The sequence below is a fragment of the Narcine bancroftii genome, chromosome 8 (genome assembly GCF_036971445.1).
Source record: "Narcine bancroftii isolate sNarBan1 chromosome 8, sNarBan1.hap1, whole genome shotgun sequence".
Classification (NCBI taxonomy): Eukaryota; Metazoa; Chordata; class Chondrichthyes; order Torpediniformes; family Narcinidae; genus Narcine; species Narcine bancroftii.
Window position 1 is genome coordinate 2,665,139 of NC_091476.1, and position 7,847 is coordinate 2,672,985.

Here is a 7,847-nt window from a genome sequence, read left to right on the forward strand (position 1 = left end):
AGGAACTGCTTTAAAATGACCAGCTTTTCACTCGCAACTTGTTTATTGAAAGAGTCAGTCCATGCAGCGCAACCTGAACAAGATACTGGCTTAAGATGATAAATGGCAGAGAAGGGTCATGTCAAACAAATCCCCAGCAACAATTCTTCTTAAAGCTAACGATTATAAGTTTATTGTCATATACATTGCATAATGTACATGTGTATCAAAATTCTAACTTGCTGAAGATGAACAGGTATTTCATTAAAAAATTAAGTTACTTTTTAATTTGAATTAAAAAGAAAATTAATATAAAAGATATAAATAATAACATTCCGTTAATCTCGTGCAAGAAAAAAAAGTGTATGTAATAGTGCGGACTGTCCTTTTGTGGTGTCAGAATAGTCCATGATTAGTGTAACAAGGGGAAATTCAAGAGCCTAATTGATGCTGGAAAGAAATTGTTCTTGATGGTAGTAGACGAGCTGGTCTTCAGGGTTTTTCCCATAGGTAGCAGAGAGAAGAGGCTGTGACCAAGGTGTTAGGGGTCCTCAATGATATTAGCTGCCTTCTTGAGGTAACATGTCAATACACGAGACCTGATGGACCGGCTAAGTTTGCTACCTTCTACGTTCCTGGGCATTCAAATTACCAAACCAGGCTGTGATGCAACCTGTTAGTCTACTTTCCACAGTGCACCTGTAAAAGATTGATAGAGTATTTAACATCATGCCAAATCTCCCAAGACTCCTTAGAGAGTAGAAGCCTTGGTGTTCCTTCTTCACAGTTGCTTCACTGAGCTGGCACCAGCAGACATCTTTGGACATATGGACTCCAGAGATTTATCTAACCACTTTGCCATTGCCATTACTGAATTGGTCCTGATCATTGATCGACCACTTTTTAGGTAATTATTATACCCATCACTTAAGGACTTGGTAATACGAGCAAATCAGAGGATGGGTGCTTTCTACTCCCTGGGAAGGCAATCTTTCATAATCCACGTCACAAGGCAAACTGTACTGGAATATTTTCCACAAGGTGGTGTGAGATGTGATCCAGGGCAGAGTAGACAGGGAAATTTCACAGTATAGCTAGGCTCCATCAGCAATGGTGATGCGGAGCTCCTAATTGCATGTCATTTTAACTCCCTTTCCCATTTCCTCTCCAACCCATCTTTCCTGGGCCTTCTCAACTGCCAAAGATAAACATAAACCCAACATAAACTAACCCAACACAACACCTCATACTGCACCTGGGCAGTTGACAGCCCAATGATATGAACATTGATTTTCTAACTTCAAGTAAAGAATATCTTCCCAAACTGTGTAAAGATGAATATATTGCCAATATTGCTGTAAAAACACAAAATGCTGGAAAAACTCAGCAGGTCAAACAGTGTCCTTCATGTGACAAAGGCAAACATACAGAACTGACATTTTGGGCTTGAGCCCTTCATCAAACTATGAGAAAATGCCAGCAAGCCTCCAAACAAAAGAGTAGGAGGAGGGAAGTGGGGGTAGAAAAGGCAGATAATAGGTGGAGAAAGGAGGGAGGGGACAGCAACAATGAGGGGGAAGGGGGATGGCTGGGCTGAATGGGTGAACTCCAATCTGCAGATGATCAAGGTGGGACAGTACACAAGGCCATGGACAGACATGTGACCGTGGGAGTGTGCCACTGGGAGGTCACTGTGGTAGCAAACAGAGGGGAGGTGCTGAGCTATTTCCCAGTCTGCGGCCGGTCTCTCTGATGTAGAGAATGCCACATAGGGTACACCAGATGCATTAAATAAGTCATCTGGATGTACATGGTGTTGCTTCATGTGAAAGGCCTGTTTGGGGCCTGGACTGTGGTAAGGGAGGAGGTATGAGCACAAATGTGGCACCTCCTGAGGGCACTGGAGAAGGTATCGGGGGTGCAATGGGTTGGAAGGATGAGTGCACGAGGGAAATCACGGGGGGGAGCAGTCCCTGTGGAAAGCAAAGAGGTGAGGAGATGGAAAAATATGTCTGGTGACGAGATGCTGTAGTAAGTGCCAGAAATTCTGGCGAATTATGTGTTGGATGCAGAGGCTGGCGGGGTGGTAGGTGAGGATGAGCGGTATTCTGTTTGTTGTGTTTGGGGGCAGAGTGGGTTAGGGCAGATGAGCGGGAAATGGAGATGCTAAAAACATAGAATCCCCTTCATCCTCACCTACCCTAACACCAGTCTTCGCATATGTTCTCACCCGCAACTCCTCCATTTCCCACTCATTTTCCAGTCCTTGCCCATTCTACTACCTCAAACATTTTTTTTAAAACCTTTAATATGTACATTGGGCAATTTATTTGGAACTGTAAGGGTCCGAGCTGTTTGGGGTATACCACCATGAAGAACGCCTACTGAGCCATACCACTTGCACTTCAGCAAGTCTGATCACCTGGCTGTACTTCTATTCCTGGCATACAAACAGAGACTGAGGACCACAGCACCAATAGTGAAGAGGGCAAAAGTATGATCGAGAAAGGTGGAGAGGCATCTGCAGGACTGCTTTGAATTGGTGCCCTGGAACATAACCAAGAACTCATCCATAGATCTGAATGAATATGCAACAGGTGTCACCAACTTTATCAAAACCTGCATGGAAGAGTGGGTGCCCACAAAAATGTCCCTCAAACTGAACCCTTGGATAAATCAGAGGATTCACAACCTGCTGACAGCGATATCAAGGGTGTTACGATCGTAACCTAGATATCAACAAGAAGTCCAGGAACGATCAGCAGAAGGCCATCTCTGAAGCAAAGTGGCAATTCCAGAGGAAGCTAGAGACTTCCTCATTGAAAGACCAGTCAGTACGAATTGGAAACATCTCCTCATCACTGATCATCAACATAGGCACACCCCAAGGATATGTGCTTAGCCCACTACTCTACTCATTATACAACCATGACTGTGGGGCCAGGCACAATTCCAATGCTATCTACAAATTTGCCAATGACACCACAGTTGTTGGCAGAATCACAAATGGTAATGAGGAAGTGTACAGGAGGGAGATAGATCAGCTTGTTGAGTGGTGTCAACCAACAAACTTGCACTCAACATCAGCAGGGGTCACAGTTTAAGGATAAAGTCCTTTAGGACTGAGATGAGGATGAATTTTTTTCACTCAGAGGGTGGTGAATTTATGGAATTCTCTGCCACAGGAAGTGATTGAGGCCAGTTCCATAGCTATATTTAAGAGAGATTTAGTACTTGTGACTAGGGGGATCAGGGGGTATGGAGAGAGAGCTGGAACAGGGTACTGATTGGATGATCAGCCATGATCAAAATGAATGGCAGTGTAGGCTTGAAGGGCCAAATGGCCTACTCCTACACCTATTTTCTAGGTTTAAAACCAAGGAGATGATTGTGGACCTCAGGAGGAAGTCAGAGGAATACAACCCAGTCATCATCAAGGGCTCAGTAGTGGAGAAGGTCAAGAACTGCAAATTCCTGGCTGTCAACATCTCCGAGGATCTATCCTGGAGCTTTCACATTGATGCAATCACAAAGAAGGCTTGCCAGCGGCTATACTTTGAGGTGACTGAGGCGGTTCGGTATGTCACTGAAGACTCTCATAAACTTCTACAGGTGTGCCATGGAGAGCATTCTGGCTGGTTGCATCACTGCCTGGTATGGAGATGCCAACTCTCAGGACAAGAATGAAATCCAGAGGGTTTTTTAACTCTGCCTGCAAAGTCACAGGCACCAGACTTCACTCCATCAAGGATACCTATGAGACTTAAAAAAAGCATCGTTTATCCTCAAAGGCCCCCACCACCCAGGCCATGCCCTCTTCACTCTGCTACCATCAGGAAAAAGCCTAAGGACAAGCACTCAGCAGAGAAGAAGCTGTCCTTGTGCTGCTGTCATCAGATTCCTGAATAATCAATGCAGCAAAGACACGATTTCGTACACTATTTATAAAAATGTATGGTTATAAGGTGGAATACACAAATATTTGCACTACCACGCTGTCACAAAACACCGAATTTCAGGACTTGTTCATGATAATAAATGTTGATTCTATCACAAATGAAGTCGAACTGCTTGCTTTCTTCACTACCTGCTGCGCCTGCATTCCAACCTACAATGAGTGATGCACCAGAACATCCAAGTCTCATTGCAACTCCCCTTTTCCTAATATTTCACCTCTCAGATCTTTTTATCTTTTCTATTATTACCAAATGGATGACCTCACACTTACTTACTTTATACTGCATCTGCCATACACTTGTGCATTCTCCTAATTTGTACAACTCACCCTATAGCATCCAAGAATCTTCCTCACAGCTCACACTATCTCGCTTCCTTTTTCCAAATTTGCAATGACATCAAGCAAAGCAAAAACAGGGAACTAACAGAATGATGTTATATCAAAAGTCAGACTAATTTTGGTCCAGGTGAGTAATTACTCAGCAAAATACAAAAAAAGGCTAAGGATAAAGAGAAAACTTTTATATACAATTTTAATTTCTGCTGAAACATGAAAGTAAAACACGAAAATCTGTAGACATTGTGGTTGAAGTAAAAACATAATGCTAGAGAAACTTAGCAGATCAAACAGTGTACTTAGCAAAGGTAAAAATACATAACCAATGTTTCGGCCCTTCATCAAGGTATGGAAAAATGTCAGCAGGTGTCTGAACAAAAACAAAAAACAAAACCAGAAGTCAGTCAACATTTTTCCATACCTTGATGATGGGCCAAGCCCAAACCATCGGTTATGTATTTTTTAATCTTTGCTTTCTAAAGGTCACTGTTTGACCTGCTGTGTTTCTCCAGCGTTGTGTTTTTACTCTGTTGTAACATGGACTTTTCATGACTGAAACATAATAATTCTGTCGCAAGGTAGAAAATGCACCAATTTCATGCCACCAGCCTTTAGTTATTATTAGAAATGAATCTTCAGTCTATTCTCTTCAGAACCCACCTGACCACTGAATACTTCAAGCATAATTTTATCACTAACAACTGGTATCTGTATCTTAATTCCAGCATTTTCTATTGTTGCCATCATCCATCCTATTTATATCTACTCCAGTTGCTTCACCAACCCTGTCTGACAGCACCATTCGAGTCAGTTTCTGTTGCTTTCCACCTTATCACAGATATTCCTTCCCTTTATCCTCTCTTCACTCTTCTTAAAATGCTAATTTTCCCTGTTAAAAGGTCACTGATTCAAATTGTTAATTACTATTCTTTCCACAAATATTGCCTGACCTGCAGAGAATTTCCAGCATTATTTTCTGTGTCCATTTGTTACTTGGGTACTATTACTTTTTAAAAATTTAATGACATCAATATCCAAAATTCATAAAGCACCTTAATGTAAACTTTATATTCCTTAAAATAGGACTTAATTAGTTAAAGAAGAAAGTCTGTAGACACTGGGATTGTAGCTTAATTACAATCACAAGCTTCATCGACTGTCCTAGCATCAAGAAACACACTGCCTTGATCACAATAAAATAAATAAATCATCAAAAAGAATCACATAACCCAAAGGATGAACAAGGGTGAAAGCAAACAGCAACATTAATGTTCATTTTACCCTGTGTTTATTTAGTTGGTGGAGGGATACTCGCCACAATTAAGAACTTTCATTTGGCGGGGGGGGGGGAATGAAGTTCTTTCTGCCCCCACTTGTTCTGCTGCCTTGACCCCGGGAACAGTCTAGGATTAAACTGAGAATGGACCGCGAACAGCCCAGGAACGGTCTGGTCTGGGACCAGTTTGTGAATGGACCAGGAACAGCCCGGGAACAGTGTAGGAACGAACGGGGAATGGTCTGGCAACTGAACGGTATAGGAATGAACCGGGACCGGAGTGGGACCGGTGCGAGAACGGGCCGGGACCGGAGTAGGACCGGTGCGAGAACGGGCCGGGCCTTGCCCCGAACTGCTCTTAACTTTGACACCTGCTTGCCCCAGTCAGAGGTGACTCCAGGCAGGCCCAGGCGAGCGCCTAGCCTTCGCCGGACAGCCACCACACTCCCGCCTCAGCGCGCCGCCAATAGAACACCTCCTGAATGCAGGGATCCGGTGAACAGGGCAGCGAATACCTGCTGTGAGCGGCCACAAGTCCCGCAGGCCCAACGCCGCTGCTGCCTGTTGCTGCCGCTGCCTTCTCCAAGCGCATCACCTGACCACCCCGCTGCGCAGGCGCACCAACCCCGCCGCCGCGCGGAATCACGGGAAATGCAGTCCAGCCATTTCAAGGTGGAGTGGCCCCTCACACATGGACGTTGTCTGCTGGCTTCTGACAACAAATCCTTGTTTCTCCAATATCCTGGAACAGCCTCGACACTCCCTCTTTTTCATGCCTGATATTCCCTCCATACTCTCAGAAAAGGTGCGTGGTCTCCAAAGGTTGGCAGTCTTATTTTGTTCAGTTTCCATTGATTTGTCACATTATTACCTCAGGATAACGAGTTGACTGCCCTATTGCACAATTTACTTCGGCACCAAAATTCTTACTTGCTGCCTTACCTGCCGAGACCCTCCACCTGAATGGCACTGCTCTCTCTGGGACACTCTCGTCCTCTCCTCTCTCCCCATCAATCGCCCCCTTGGCAATTACCCCTGTGACCACAGGAGTTGCTCCATTAGCGTCCACACCTCCACTCTCACCACCATTCGGGGCCCCAAATAGTCCTTCCAAGTGAAGCAACACTTCACATGAATCTCCATCCAGTGCTCCCATTATGATTATATTGGAGAGATTGGACAGACTTAGAGGCCACTTCTTTGGACTTCCTAACGGAGGTGAGGTGAGCGGCCCGGCGAGCGAGCGACGTGGCAAAGGAGTGGGACTTCCAGGCTTTGGCTCAACAGGCTTTGGCTCAACAGGCTTAGGCGAAAGCAGACGAGGAGAAAGGTAAGCGGCATTATTTTAACTCAGTCGTGCCTATGGGGTTAGTGCTTTGTACTGGGTGTCAGATGTGGGAACCATGGGTGAGTTCCACCCTCCCAAATAGCCACATCTGCGTCAGGTGCACCGAGATGCAGTTCCTTAAGGACCGAGTTGGGGATCTGGAGCTGCAGCTTGAGGATCTGCACTTGTAAGGGAGAGTGAGGAGTTAATAGATTCAGGGAGATAGTTACCCCGACACCAGATGTGTCAGGTAAGTGGGTAACTGTCAGGGGAGGGAAGAAAAATGCCTGGAAAATGGAGAGCACACCTGTGACTACCCCTCTCAGCAACAGGTATATTGTGTTGGATGCTGTTGAGGGAGATGACCTGACAGAAGCTGGCCGCAGTGACCAGGTCGCTGGCACTGAGCCTGGCACGGTGGTACAAAAGGTAAGGAGGAATGCAGTGGTCATTGGGGACCCCATTGTCAGAGGTACAGACAAGAGATTCTGTGAGCCAGATAGGTATACCCGCATGGTGTGCTGCCTCCCTGGTGCAAGGGTACGAGATACCTCAAATCAGGTCCAGAGTATTCTGAAAGGAGAGGGTGAACAGCCTGATGTCTTGGTACATGTGGGTACCAATGACATAGATAAAAAGAGGGAGGAGGTACTGAAAAAGGATTACAGCAAGCTAGGACAGAAGCTAAGAAATAGGACCGCCAGGGTGGCGATCTCTGGATTGTTACCTGTGCCAAGTGCAACTGAGGACAAAAATGAAAGGTTAAGACAAATGAATGTGTGGCTGAGGAGCTGGTGTGAAAGACAGGGTTTTGGCTTCTTGGACCATTGGGATCTCTTTTGGGGAAGGCATGACCTTGACAAGAAGGATGGGTTACACTTAAACCCAAAAGGGGTCACTATATTAGCAGCTAGGTTTGGTACAGCCATCAGATGCAGTTTAAACTAATTTGGCAGGTGGATGGGAACCTT

General features: G+C 45.2%; 1 protein-coding gene across 2 annotated transcripts in view; it reads right to left on the reverse strand.

The window, feature by feature from the left end:
- LOC138740246 (myotubularin-like) overlaps nucleotides 1–6,150 on the reverse strand; it is a 120,862-nt gene extending 114,712 nt beyond the window's left edge. For both annotated transcript variants that reach the window (XM_069892595.1, XM_069892596.1), the window contains exon 1: nucleotides 6,065–6,150. The gene's annotated coding sequence lies outside the window, so the exon portion shown is untranslated. The remainder of the gene's footprint in view (nucleotides 1–6,064) is intronic.
- Nucleotides 6,151–7,847: the final 1,697 nt, after the last annotated feature.